General features: G+C 36.1%; 1 protein-coding gene across 33 annotated transcripts in view; it reads right to left on the reverse strand.

The window, feature by feature from the left end:
- NRXN1 (neurexin 1) overlaps positions 1–15,645 on the reverse strand; it is a gene marked incomplete at its 5' end in the record, with an annotated part of 1,159,071 nt that overhangs the window by 235,571 nt on the left and 907,855 nt on the right. The gene's annotated exons all lie outside the window — the stretch shown is intronic.

Raw genomic sequence — 15,645 nt, forward strand, 5'->3', positions numbered from 1 at the left:
TTACCTCCTGGTAGGTGAGGTCTTACTTTATATGTTCATAACAGAATTCTGTCAATGAGCTAGGGATCAGAATTAGCCTGATGGACTAAATTTATCACTTTAATAGAATTGGTGAACACCTTTTAGAAAGTTGGGGGAGTAATAAAATAGTGTCATAAAAATAAACAAACCACAATAGTTGTGAGGGCCACCTGAGTGGTTCCTCGGTTAAGTGTCTGATTTTTGGTTTTGGCTCAGGTCATGGTCTCATGGGTCATGAGATTGAGAGATTGAGCACTGCCTTGGGCTCCACACTCAGCAGAGAGTCTGCTTGAAGATTCTCTTCCTCTACCCCTCATCCTACTCATGCTCGCTCTCTCTCAAATCAATAACTTTAAAAATTATGAGACTGATGATCAATAAGAATTAGGTAGAGCAATCTCTTTATGTGTACGTAAGGGGAGAGAGGGAAGACGATTAAACTTGCAGCTATGATCACTACAATTCATTCAAAAAGTAATAACCTCAATAGTAACTATGCATTTCCAAGTAGATATTTCGAACTCTTAAGACAACCTAGAAAAAAAATACATAACATTTGTTATGTATTTTGAGAAGATGTCCCAGACATACTAAGCCTACTATGGTGAAGTACATCTCCATGTTATATCAATTTCCTTAAGGTAAAAAATTTCCAACCAGGTTTTTTTTTTTGTTTTATATTCATCTAATGCTTGGGCAGTCCATTGTAAAATGAGCTTTTCAGTGACTACTGAGTAGGTTCAATAGTAACATAGGATCAAATCAGGAAGCCTATGCAAGGACAATATGGAAAGCTTCAAGTGCCCAGAACACAAATGACCAAAACTTGCATTAAATGATTTTTTCCTAACTTCTATTATTTAAAAAAATAAAATTTTCATAAGGTTGAACAGACATATAAGCCAACACATTTATATGTTAAGTTTACGTTTGGTCTCCTCTCCTAAAGCTTAGTCATCAGGTACAATGGAATTATAGGTCCTACAGTGCCCTAAATCAGCACCAAAAAAAAAAAAAAAAAGTTAAAATGTTGGCTAAGATAATAAATACAAAATACAAAATAGAATGATATAGTGATACAGTAACTTCCAACAGTACAAATATTTTTAGTGTTCCTCCTGATCCTAAATTAAATAACACAGCACCATTCCTAGGCACTTTATTTAAATTAGATTCTATTGCACCATAATCTCTTGGTGAAATTTCATACTGGCAAATACCAAATGGAGTACGCCCTTGAAGTGAAATAGGTCCTAGATTATTACAACACGAAACGTGTTCTAGAACGCATTAACAGAGGAGAAAAAAATTCCCCTGGGCAAGTAAATTAGACAGGTTATCTGCTAATATAAGTTTATCCTGTATGGTTTTTAATGGTATTTCTCAGAATTCTGTATGGCCAAGCACATCACTACCCTCCACAGGTGGGATTTCATTTCCCAGAGCTCATTTGATCACAGAACACTCGGAGAGTAGATTACACTTACCAAAGCTAGTGTGTTGTAGGTGACAGGGAGAGAAAGCTTATCTACCATAAAAGTGGGTCATTTCCCTTCCCCAAATCACTAAATATACTAATAACACCTGGAGCCGAATCCTTTATAATGCCATTACTGACACCATTAATAGAATTCTAGGCAGGAACCACAAGGGATACACCAAGGAGATAATAGAAAAGGTATGCACCAAGATGAGATTCATTAAATTTGTAAAAGTCTTACTATGTTAGCATTGTCCCACATTATGATAACTTTTCGATTATTATATGAAAACTTCATTTAACCTAAATCTGAAGACAAGAAGGAATGCTTACAATTAAAAAATAAATTCTCTCATTCAGTTAGCAGTTAAAATTCATGTTAGAAAGATAACCAGCCAGCAAAATATGCAGGGCTTGCTAGATGGGATTAAGCTCTTACTATGGAATAATCATCAGATATGATTATTATTAGCTACATGTATAGCTATTATTATTACTTTTATATCTAATACATAAGATGTTGATGACATAAATAATTGTGATTATTATGATTATTATACAATTGAAGTTATGCATTGTTATATGATTATACATTGAGTTTGATAGTTTCTACCAACAGAATCAGCCTTATAGAAGCTTCCTATCTTTTGATAAAACTTCACTGACTATACTGCAAACTGTTTCCTGTACATTCTTGTGAAATTTAATTTTTTGTTCATTTCACTTTGGGGGGATCAGTCTTAAAATGCAAATACCTCAAAGAGAAAGAAGCACAATGTCTTAAACTCACACTAGAGTAAAAAAAAAAAAAAAGAAGGAAAAATAGAAAGATTGAATGAGATTCTTTTTTCTTGAATCAAGCCCTATTTATTGATCAAGGAAAGAACTGAAGTTCATTGAAACACATTTTTCACCTGCATAATTTTGAAGAGAGCCAGCCACCTCTAGTGAATTCCCTCCACTATCTAGGTGATGGAAATCTGGTTTTATTTTTATGTAAACATTTGGGATAGGAGGTAACCTTAGATTTTAATTCTTCTTAATAAGCTTCAAGTAACAAAAGATGTAATTTTCTAGTAAACAAAATATATCAGTTTTCCGTTGGAATGGGTAGAAGGAGTAGATACTGTGTTCCTAAAGAATAAAAGTATTTAAGTCATTCAAGGGAGAGAATTAGATTCAGAAAATAAAATCAAAGATTAGAAAAATGTCTTAGTGTTTACTAAAGAAACTGAAATCCAGGACTAGATCTGGTCCCTTTGAAAATACAACAATATCCTTTTAAAAATATCTTCCTTTCTGACAACTTTTAATTTAATGTTACAAGTCAGAGATCTGGTTTAAATTGTAGGTACTTTCAATTTGCCAGAGGTTCAGCTTTCAATTGGTGTAATGGTGTTATGTCACTTAAAAAAAAAAAAAAAAGATGCATTTCAGAGAGCAGAGATGCTCAGCAGGACAAAGTATATGAAAAAAAAAAAAACAGTTTATACAATCAAGTGAATACAGTTAGTATTTTCTTATAAAATTAAAAGCAGCATGAATTGTATTTGTTGAGTTATATACAGTATGCTAAATATTTAAAAAGAGTAAGTCACCCATTCCATTATAGTTTTCTAAATGATTACTTTGCTGCCACCAGAGTTGCTGTGAAGATAAATGAGAAGAAATCTGGTCAATGAACAATGAGAATTTCAATTAAAACATAAAATGTGAGCAGATGAATGCCCACACCTATGGGAGAGAATTATTATTTCTCTTCTGATTGGTATTATAATAAAGCTTCTGAGTCCTCATTCTGTATTATATATTGTTTTCATCATTAATTATTTTTCTCATATATACTTCACTTTATCCCATTTCTTTGCATCATAAATCCCTTATAACAAAGTCTTTGTCAACCCTTATACTTGTCACACTTTCTTTCCTTGACTTTTCTTTCCTCCACTGAGACTTCATCCAATATTCCATATAAGTCTTTCATTTTTCTGCCAATCACCTTATCTTGAAAATCTTTCTCAAAAAGTGTCATAATCTCCAAAAATGATTTAATTTCCTCTGAGTTGTTGAAATGTCCAGACATTTTAATATTAAACACAGAATACTTTCCTCTAAAGTTACACTTCAGAATTATTTAGCATATCAAATTTAAACAAAGTAATTTCATTTGATTCTGCCTAGGGATATTTGGCATAGTGTATATCATTAATTTAAACAAACGAAACAAATCAGTGTTAAAAGGCAAATTTATCTCTGCTATCTGTTGGAAAAAGTTTGTGGGTATAAAAACTAGAATACACTAAAAACAGAACAAAAAAACAAGATGCATTCTGAACTCAAGCCACCAATGTAGAAAGACTCCAGCAAACTTTAATTCAGTTTGTTAAGAGAGGGGGCAGCACTCCCAGAGATGAAACTAGATTAACGCAATCAACAGAATCATATGGCCTCCCATCACTCTACAGAGAAATCTCAAATGGCATGCTGATGTCCTCCTTTGGTGAGTTATTTCACCCTTCACCCTTCAGGACCATTCTTAATGTCATGCACATAGCACAGAGCTAGACTCATTTAAGTAATAAGTGAATGACTACATTAGTGAATGAAAGAATGTGAAAAAGGAATCTAATTTTGCTTGTGTATGAACCTAAATATTAAGAGGGACAGGATCTCAAGCAACAGTAGGTGATTATACCTTGGCTTTTATTTCTCTTGCTTTGCATTTAGGATTAAAAAAAAAAAAAGGTTTAGATAAATAAAGGTTTTATACTTAGACTAAAAACCAACACACACAAGCCAAGTTCCCTTTGAATAACCCTGTTTTGTTGATGCAGGTTCCAAAACCTTCTATCACCTGAAATTCTTATCTCTGTGCTTTTCACCCATTGAAATTTGACACCCCCACACTAAGTCTGTCTTCTGGGCAACCTTTTCCCAACCTTTGGATTTATTCCTCTTTTGAATGTATTTAGCATTTATACTCTCCACCACTCAGTCATTTTCACTTATTCCACTTCATGTTGTGAACTTTAAAAATATGTTTAGGTCTTACATAAAGAATGTCCTAGGAAAATTTTTGTTAGTTTTTTTCTCATTCTGTTTGCCCTATGACATTCAGCACAGATGCTGTTTGGTGGGTACTCTATAAATACTCACTAGATATTTCAGAAGAATGATAAAGACCCCTCTCACATCTGGAATCTTTGGAAGGTCGAAGTTTCAGCAAGCACTGCAGTTATTCAAATTTCTATCTCTCAAAAATGCAATAATTACACACAGCTAGGAGGAAACCAGAGTGATGATACTCTCCTTCAAGTAAGTGCCTTAGAAGATTCCCAGGAAAAGCTGACTGCAAACACCCAGAGGACAAGGCACATGCCTTCTTTTTATCTATATCCTCCACAGCACCCACCCATATGGCTTTGCAAACAATATTATAAAAACAATATTACAAACAAAATTATAAAAAATATTATGTATTAAACAAATAAAAGGCTAAACACTGAAAACAAAAGGATAAATCAAATCCCATAATGAATAGTTGACCTCCTCTAGCCACACTTCCACCAGATACGAAGCTAGCAGAGGACAAGCAGCCAGATAACTTTTCTCAAGATTTCTCAGTCACTGAAAATCCAGATAACTGTGTTTGAAAGTAAGCTATTTTAGCGCCCTCTATAGGTAGGGTCTACTTATGACCACTTCATCCTTCGTGTAAAAGAACTAAAAGGGCAACCTAGTAACAGATGTTGTATCTGGAGAAGAGCTGACTCTCCCAGCTCTTAGTAAAATTAATACTTCTCAATGACTTGGCTGTAATACAAAGTTACAATTGGCAAAAATAAAATTGTAACCGACATTATCAACACCATTCTAGTCAAACAAAATTCAGAATTTATCCACTATACTGGCCATTCTCACTCTCATTAACTTCCATACGACTACACTTGTTCTCTAACCCACCTGTAAAATTAGGGAAAAGCCATTTAACTGGTCTTGACTTTATCATAGTTCCAACAAATTTCTACCATTAAAAAAAAAACCAACAAAACAACAACAAACATGAACTACAGGATTTCTTGTTTCAGCAAAAGCAAATACAAAATAGTTTAACTGGAGATCCCATGGTGTCTTTTAAAGCACCGAAAGGCTTCAGACTTCATTACTGAAGCCTGTTAGGCTGATGGATGCACGCTGCTTGCCTTCTGTGAAAGAAATCCTCACTTGCAGTCTGGATGTGAAATGGATCTGGGGATGAACTGGGACATTTGGGAGTCAAAACTATCGCCAACAGTGTAGAGTTCTGTAGGTTCTCTCATCCCAGAAATTGGGAGGATAGTGCTTGTTGACATTGAGATGCCTCTATTCGTACATTCATTTTGGTAATATATTTACAAAAGCAGATGCATGTTTAAAGAACAAAAGTAATATGGGTAAGAATCTGACACCTGTGAGTATTAAGCTAACATTAAAAAAAAAAAAAGTTGTAAAAGTAATTTGGGACCTAGACATTTACAGAGATGGTTTGGGTAATAATACCATGGGCTCCAGAGGCAGGAAGTTCCACCATTTATTGACTACATGGCCCAGTAAGTTACTTAACCTCTGTGTGTGTCAGTTTCTTCATTAATAAGTGCAAAGCTAATCGGGTCGATTTAAGGAGTAAGTTCTTTATTCAAGCAGAGCACTTGCTACATTGCTCAATAAATGTTAGCTTTAATTAGTACTATTAAACAAATACACGAAGGACAAGAAAATAAAGTCCAATTTCTCCAATAGATAAATTGCTCACATCATCATTTTCATCACCATGTGGCTGAGTTTAGTAGCTTTTATTTTCCTGCACACATGTCCAGTACTAGGCATGGACCTACATATCCAGAGGGCCAGTTGGCCTTCTGGAAAGGTTCCAAGCATTGGCATATTCTTCTCTTTCTCTTTGGCCATTACATAATTTAAAGTTGCAGTCAGAAAGTGTCCCTGATATTCATGTTCAAGGGATAGAAAGACACAGTTTAATCATTTTCTCAGTAGCAAAGTGCTGTCATCTGGTATGAGGAAATACCTGCCATTTTAAAGCCTGCCCTGTAACTATCTGAGGATGCACCAGAGTCCTGAAGAAGGTGATAGATTCTAGGTTCAGAGAGAGCACTGACCCAGAAGAAGTATATACTGACAATATCAACTTTTTTCTTGGTATGGGTATGCCAAAGAAGGGTTAAATATGCAGTGTGCATAACCACCTCTAGGTGGAAAGCCTGTTTTCTATGTTCATACTAAGCGTATGTTTTCCCTGGGAGCACAATTTTGAGTATTGAAAATAAAGGGTTTTTCTTGAAGCAACGCACAGCTCTTGCCTGAAATAACAGATCAGGAAAGTGGCATCCTTGGCAGAATTCATTCCACTACTCCTGGCCTCTCAAAGACATTGTCTACATCTCTTTGATAGAACTTACTCTTGCACTCTAGCTCTCTCCTTGTCCTGCAAGCTCTTCTAGTAAACAATAAGCTATTTGGACATCTTTTTAAAATCTTTATATATATAGTTTTTAGCTCAGTGCAAACCACATAGTAAACATTCTAACATGTTGTGTGGATTGAATTCTATACATTTACCTTTGGTGACTAATAAGCTTGCACAAAAAATCAGTAGTCTTGCCTCAAGAAAAGATTTAGCCCCCTGGACCCAGTCCTTTTACATTGTTACTTACAAGGATTCTCAGTCTATTGGCCACACCCTTTGACTCACCACCTTCACACACTGTAACATGTTTATCGGTAAAAATATTGACATCAAACGGAAGTAGAATTTCCAATTCAACACATCCACTGGATCTAAATTGGGCCTAAAAATATAGTCTTTTCTATTTCTTAGTATTTTTTGTCTTCTGATGAATTCTTCTGCTACTCCTGGAGAACACTGATAGGTAATTCTCTAAGTAGATTTAATTACCTTTAAAGAAAGCATTCTGATCACTTTGAGGAGATCTGAGCTACAGTTCAGTGAGCTGACCTTGAGCTAATCACCATGTATCACATCATTTATCAAAGAGGCAAGCAGAGCAATGGGTGGGTTCTGTTGCGCAGTCTCAAGCATAAGCTCTATTATTTAATTCCTATTAAGGAGGTTTAAACCGCACTTGCAATAGACACTGCACTTTATAAAGACAAACACGGCCCACACTCTTGGAAAAAATAGCCCATATTCTTGCCATTCTGTCTACATTTAGACATCATCAGAAATAGGAAAGGACATAACTAAAAAAAATGTTAAAATTTCTATCCTCGCTATTTAATTCTACTCATTTTCTATATGAAATAAAGCTCACTAGTTTGTGCAAAGCTCTGACTTATTAATAATTCCATATTGTGCTAGTGTCAGTATTTTCCTGAGGAAGCAAAAACCAATTATGGCTAAATGTATCTACATGGATCTGTATGTCCTTTTGTACATCTTTATCTTTTCTGAAGTGCAGAGGAATAGGAGGTATTATAGAGTAAAAAGAATCATTCAGATATTATGTGTTAGAGACCTATTTTTGTTTATTTCTACTCAGCACTACCTCTATTTTTCTGGGATTATTAACACTGCCCCTCATTTCTACTGGGTCTTATTTCTCCCCATTCTCCACATATCTATATGCATTGTCACATGCTAATGCTACCCTGCCTCCTTGGTCAGAGTTGACCTGTCACATGCTAATGCTACCCTGCCTCCTTGGTCAGAGTTGACAGATCCAGAAATGGGCTCAAAATGAACCAATCGTAGTCCTGTAGCTCTGTAAACACAATGGACTGGTCCAGGGGTGGAAATCTCACCTAGCTTTTCAATCCAGAACCAAGCATCTGTTCCCACACCAACCCAGAGATATACAGGCTTCACATATTGCACCCAAAAAACTTAGGCAAATTTTCCACAGAAGCTAAAAATTAAGGCAACAAAACGCGGGAGCTATCTAAAACCAAGTTTTCTACCACAAGGAAAAATGCACTCTGCAGTGAGTTAGAATGAAGCTGACAAACCCGGGAGAAGCAGAGAGGAAACCAGATTGATTCCTGACAGTGTCTGAATCCCTGGGGCTGGACAGAAACATTCTTCCTCCCTCAGCTTGGTTATTCAAGGCTTCCTCCTATTCTGGGAGCCAGTAAATCTCCCTCTTTGTTTGAATGGTTCAGGCTGCCTTTGTGACAGTTACAACCAAAATAATTCTAACTCATATTCACGTAGTGCACACTAAAATGCACAGTCAAAAAGACAGCAACATTTCAAATTCTTCTAAAAAAATCAATGAAAATGACAGAGGTGTGTTGTGGGAACAAGTCACTAAATGCTATGTAGTCCTATTTTTGGTAGTAAACAAGATATTCAGGGAAAATGCCTCCAACATTCCCAGGTCTCTAGAGAAGCATGGACAGTGTTCAATGAGCAATTATTTTGGAATGCACTCACCTACTGTTTTGTTTGAGAACTTCATACACATAAATACAGCTCGTTTACCCCAAATTATAGGACCTGCTACCTACAGACTACTAGAAAAGGAAGGAAAGAAGGATTAATTTAAATTTTTTAAAATTTTATTTATTTATTTGTCAGAGAGCGATAGAGATCCATAGGGAGAAGAAAGCACAAGCAGGGAGAGTGGCAGACTGAGGGAGAGGTAGGCTCTCTGCTGGGCAGAATGCCCGATGTGGGGCTCGATTCCAGGACCCTGAGATCATGACCTGAGCCGAAGGCAGATGTTTCATTGACTGAGCCACCCAGGCATCCCAAGAAGGATTAATTTCAATATTTTAATTAAAATGTTGACAAACGTTGACACGTATACATGTTAGTATTAAAAGTGTTACTCTCACACACTGCTTTTCGGAGTACAAAATGACATGGTAGAAAGTGATGAGATCCTTTTGAACAATACCTGCTCTAAAACGTTAAGACTTAACATTCCCTTGATCCTGGTTCTTTTTTTTTTCCTCCTCTTGGAATTTAATGAAAAAAATAATGCATATATAGAATATTTTATAAAAAGATATCAACCATCTTTTTGCCTTACAACTGAAAACCTGAAATCTTTTTGTCTATAGATAGGGGGTGGATTAAATAAGCATGGCATATTTATATATTGGAAGTATATGCAACTAACAAAAATGATGACAAACATTTTCAAAGTACACGGAGTGAAAAATTATGATATGAGTGATACAAGATAGTAATATAACAATTTCCATTGTCTTAAAGAAAAATCTTTAAATAAATACATATGAAAATAAACATCTGGAACTATAGACATCAATAGTCTAGTATCTATCTCTTTCTGGATAGTGGGATTATGGGTGATTTTTACTTTTGTTCTTTGTGTTTAGGTTCTATAAAATTCCTACAATAAATATGTATTACTTTTGGAATCAGAAAAAAATTAATAGATGTTATTTTTAAAGTTTAAGTTTTCAAAATGAGAAGTCATATAATGTAATTAAATTAGTTGTGGAATTACCTTGGAAACACCAAATAAAAGGATCTTTCACTAGGAAGTCACTCCAAGGGCTATATCTTTCTAGAAGTCCTTGTTAAACAAACAGGTTGGCAGGTAATGTATTATATAAGAAATGGCAAAAGCTCTGCTCCAGAATGCCAGAGTTTTAACTCAGGTTTTGCCATCTGATGGTTGAATGACTTTGGGCAATCACTGATCTTGACTTCTCTAATTTTTTTCACTTGCCAAAAAAGAATACCAATGCCTCTTTCCCTTCTACACCCGTTTGCTACTGCAATGTTCAAATTTATGCATAAATGTGGATACAATGTATAACTATAGAGCATTAATATAAGATAAAAATAGCAATTTAAAAATATGGATGAAATCTGAAAACCAAATAAATTGCAAAACCCAGTCCACCAAAAAAGGAAAATCAATAAAATGTAATGTTACATTTTTTAACCCTTCTCTAGTTCCTTGAAATGAGAATATAAGCATACATAAGATAAATATGAATCCCACCTCTTTCCTAAAACATCCCTGTTGAGTCATTTGGAATCCATGAAGGCATACAGAACTGCTACTCGTTTGAACTTTTGAACTTTCTGTCACACATAGACCATGGGCAGTTCACAGACCACAAAAACTGCTACAGGCAAAAATCCTTTGGGTTTTCTCTCAAGTGCCACACATGTGCTAAGACCAATAATAATAACTAGTACTTGCAATGAATGCCTGTTATGTTCCAAAGGCTGTGCTAAGTACTCTGTGTGTGTTATCTCTTGTAAACCTCATGACAAGGTTAATCAGCAGGAATTATTAAGTAGCCAAGTCAAGGACACAGCTGTCCAGAGACAGGGCAGGGATTAAAACCTATGTGTTCAACCACGGAAGGCCTTTTGTCACGTGATATGAATAGATATTGGGGTGGATAAGATAAAGATTCTGATTCTAAGAATACTAATAATTAGTAGTAGAAGACATGCATGCATTCTTAAATAAAATCAACTTGAGATCATTTCCACAAGGATTTCCCTCCAAGAGGAGTTGGCATTGCATCTGTGTCTTGAAACCAATCTTTTTAACTTATTCAGGCAGAGAAAATGGTGTATACAAAGATATAACATAAAAAAGAGGTAAGTATAGGCTTTCAGAATATTTACATATTATACAACATATGCTATATACGATATGCTATCCATGATACTTAGTATTATAGGTAATATGCTCCTTGATGGCAGTTCAATGTTATAGAATAACTTTTACAAAATAAAAACTCAGAAATAGTTATTGAACAAATGCTCAGGACTGTATTTTCAAGAATATTTGAATCAAGGTGTATACAACAATGGATTTGGGCATGGGGATGGAGAAGCACGGAAGACAATGGTGGAATGGTATAAGATTGTAATCCAGTTGCAGATATGAAAGGCAGAAAGGATGGAAAGGAATGAATGGATATTGGCATTGGGGAAGACAATACAAAGAAAATCAGCCAGGCTTGTTTAGTTTGTGGCAGGGGAAAAAAAAAAAAAAGCCCTCAAAGATATTTTCTACAGTGTCACCCTGAATTTCTGGGGAAAACACTATTGTCAACAAGTAAAGTGAAGAGAGGAAGTTGTCTTGTGGGAAGATCTTCCAGACTTGTTAAGGGTGAGGTGTTTTTTTGAGAGGATCTTTCCATGATTGAGTTAGAGGTGGAAATACAAAGTTAGCAGTAATCTGCAGACAGTGGATGGATGAAGCCTTGCTAGTGGCAGGTGAGATAATCAAGAAGGAGAATTACAGGAAATGAAATGAAACTGCTGGATAAAGTGTGGATGGGTGGAGAAAAAGTCAAAATAGTCGGGGGAAATGAGAGGGCCACAGAATCTGTTCTTGTTCTGCTATACCTTACTCATCATTTCTGAAAAGTTATGGAGCATCTATGACCTCTGGTACGTTTGTCTTTCTACACTCCTATGTGCCTTCTTCAGAGCCTAGCAGGATGTGAAATGTAGTACAGAGTGTACAGCGAACTGTTCTCCAACTTTAATCCATTTAAGTGTAACACACTTCCTAGTCAAGCCCTTCATCACTGTTTGCTGACATTCACAGACAGTGCATTCTCTTACATGCGTTTACTTCATAAAACACCAGCAGAAATTAAATTATGTTGGAACAGGGTGTTGTCTAGCACAGTTGGAACATAAAGAAAGGGTTCTCAACATTATTATCCCAGTGTTAATGTACTGATCCTGGTTTTTCATACAAAGCAAATGGTGTACTTTGAAGTGTCCAACTGATGAAAATAATTAAAAACTGAAGTTCTTTGGGGAAAACAAAACAAAACAAAACAAAGACCTTCTCTTCAGAAACCACAAAGCCATGACAGCATTTATGGCATCACTGGCGGAATATCATTTGTTTTCCTTAAGATAGAAAAGGTTAACAATTCCTTCTCTACTACGTATTTGTTACCTTATTTATTAAAGGACAGAGTTTTCTGGCACTTGTAAAGAAATAACTGATTCTATAAAATATTATTATGAGTCCACAGCAATAGTGACGATTTTCTCATCAGGATGAAATGAAAACTGTGTAAGATGGGCACAGCCAAAGATCTCCTACCATTCATCACAGGCAAGGTAACTGCCTTCCTCGAAGTTCACTCAAGCAGAAAATGAACAGCTGCCAATGTTGATCAGAGAGATAGTAAACGCTGCTTCTAGGAATGAAAGTCTCTATTTCGTTTTTTTTTTTTTAACTTAAAACAATAAGCTATATACTTCTGCTGAAAAAGCAAGAGGGCCAGACTTGATAAGAAGATCACAGTCATGGAACTGATCAGTTACTTCTTGAGGTGTTTACTGAATTTCACAACGATATCACCAACAGATGCTCAAAAGTAGCCTTAAAACCAACAAAGACAAACATTCTGTTTTCAGTCTTTGGTGAATTATTTTGAAGTTTCAAAGCATATTGTTCAGAATGGAATCTCCCCAAAATAGCAAGTTCTAGATCTTGACTATTTAGAGGATTATAAACCCAAACAATTTGCCATTCTATCACTGGAAAATTTCAAAGTATTTTTTTGTCCCTCCACAACCAAAACTCCTCTCAAAACAGAGATCCACTTCAAGAGATCAACACTGTGTATGTCTCTTAGTAATTACTGCGTGCCATAAAAAAAGGAAAAAAAAAATTGGGGGCACCTAGGTGGCTCAGTCCTTAAGCATTTGCCTTCAGCTCAGGTCATGATCCCAGGGTCCTGGGATGGAGCCCCGCATGTAGCCCAGCATGGGGCTCCCTGCTCCATGGGGGGCCTGCTTCTCCCTCTCCCCCTCCCTCTGCTGTGTTCCCTCTCTAGCTGTGTTTCTCTGTCAAATAAATAAATAAAATCTTTTTTAAAAAAGTTAATCCTAAAATAATTTGTTGTTAAGACTTAAACTACTACTACGAAGTGAAATAGATAAAATTTCTCAAGTGAAATAGATAAAATGTATGCTGAGTATTAAGTGGCCTCCAGCAATTTATAGCTGAACAAACTATTCGAGGATGTAGCCCCATCCTTCACTGGGGTCCTCCGCCTGCAAGAAAAAGACTAAGAAGGGGGAGAGGTAAAACAGGCAAAAAACCAGGGAAATCATTTTAGGAGGGGAAAAAAAAAGGCAGTTCATTGTAATAAAATAATGAGAATTTTTACTCTGTGACTGGTTATTGTTACCTGAGATAGTTCCAAAATTATTCTGAGTAACATGACTGTGATGTGGAAAAAAAAAATCTTTAATGTCTAAGATTTGGACTCATTATTTTATAGACAAATATTCTAAATGTTTATAAAGATAAAAAGAACATTGTTTTCATGACCATTATAATCTGGTTGGTGAGATAATATGCAGCATTTGTGACTTGATTGTGGAAATTCTGTTTCAAATCCAGCAATAAATAACCTATGGGTTTGGCTTCAACTTAAGCCAAACCTTTGTGGCGTTTTGATATCATGAAGCAATAAGGATGAAAGGGTACAAAACTGAGTGTGATCAAGAGGTTCTGCTTTTTCGTACATGAGATTAGATACAGCTGCTAGTATTGATGAGACAATACCTAAAGGGCAAAAAGCCTTTTTGATATAAAATGTCAGAACAGCAATTTGTTATAGGAAAATTCACAAGAAAATGTGGGCAAGTAAATAGACCCCAAATAAGTCCTAAAGAACTGTTCAAAAAGACTCAAGTGAGGGGCGCCTGGGTGGTTCAGTGGATTAAGCCTCTGCCTTTGGCTCAGGTCATGATCCCAGGGTCCTGGGATCGAGCCCCGCGTCGGGCTCTCTGCTTCGCGAGGAGCCTGCTTCCCCCTCTCTCTCTGCCTGCCTCTCTGCCTACTTGTGATCTCTCTCTCTGTGTCAAATAAATAAAATCTTAAAAAAAAAAAAAGACTCAAGTGGACAAAAGTACTTCTGAGAGTGTTCCCAGTGATGCTGGTCAAACACTATCCAAAGACCCCTAGCTCGGATTTATGTTCTCTTTGGTGGTGTTCACTTGTTGCCGTTAAGTCAGAAATTTCTGAGAAGAGAAGAATTCTACAGGGTCCACTATACTTCATAATATTAAAAACAACAGTGTAAGACTATTTTCTGGACTTTTTAAAATTATAATCATATATACTATTTTTTAGAAAAGGTTTTCATTGAATAGTGGTCCACTATAACATGAAAAAATGACTTAATGTTGGACTATGGATAGCAGATCTTTTGATATCTATAATTTTAGACACTATGCTATTGGTCAGAAATGTAATCCCTATTGTAATGGCATTTCTGGTGGACAATGAGATTTGACATGTCTCATTTCCACTTTCACACTTATTCTAGAAACGTCATCTGTCACCATCTATCAACACTGCCAGGACTGCCTGTAGTATTTCAGTGGTACTCCACAGCTAATGTCATCACCACCCACCACCCATCTGCATAACACAGATTTAACTGCACAAAGAATAACTGCATCTATTACCTTACTTCATCTTCACAATGGTCCTATAAATTGGGTGGAGCAAGGATTATGAGCTAAATTCCACTAATGGGGAGACTAAGGTAATCATAATGAATTAGTGGCAAAATCTGCACTAGAATTCAATTAGACTTCATTTGTCTTATTTAAATTAATATACCTATTCAACTCATTTGACTCCAAACTAATGCATGCTTCTACAAGGAGCAGCCTGGTATTACTAGGGACTCCCTCTGATGGACTTATTTAAGCCACAGGTTTAAAGTGTTGAGAATATCCAACTACAGTACCACATACACCAGTAGAGGAGATGCATTCTTACTCTTCTTTCTTAAGATGATTCCTTAAGGGGCACCTGGGTGGCTCAGTGGGTTAAAGCCTCTGCCTTTGGCTCAGATCATGATCCCAGGGTCCTGGGATCAAGTCCCACATTGGGCTCTTTGCTCAGCGGGGAGCCTGCTCCCCCCCTCTCTCTGTCTCTGCCTGCCTCTCTGCCTACTTGTGATCTGTCAAGTAAATTTAAAAAAAAAAGATTCCTTAAGAGCAAAGGCAGGATGAAGGGAGTGTTGACAAGAAAATTACTTTTTCTTCTAGATCTAGACCAGTTCTTTCTGCTTGAAACCTACTTCAATGGTCCGCAAAGTGTTATAGTGTCTGGAGTATCTGGTAAGTTTTTTAT

Source organism: Martes martes, assembly GCF_963455335.1.
Source record: "Martes martes genome assembly, chromosome: 9".
In the NCBI taxonomy this organism is placed as follows: domain Eukaryota; kingdom Metazoa; phylum Chordata; class Mammalia; order Carnivora; family Mustelidae; genus Martes; species Martes martes.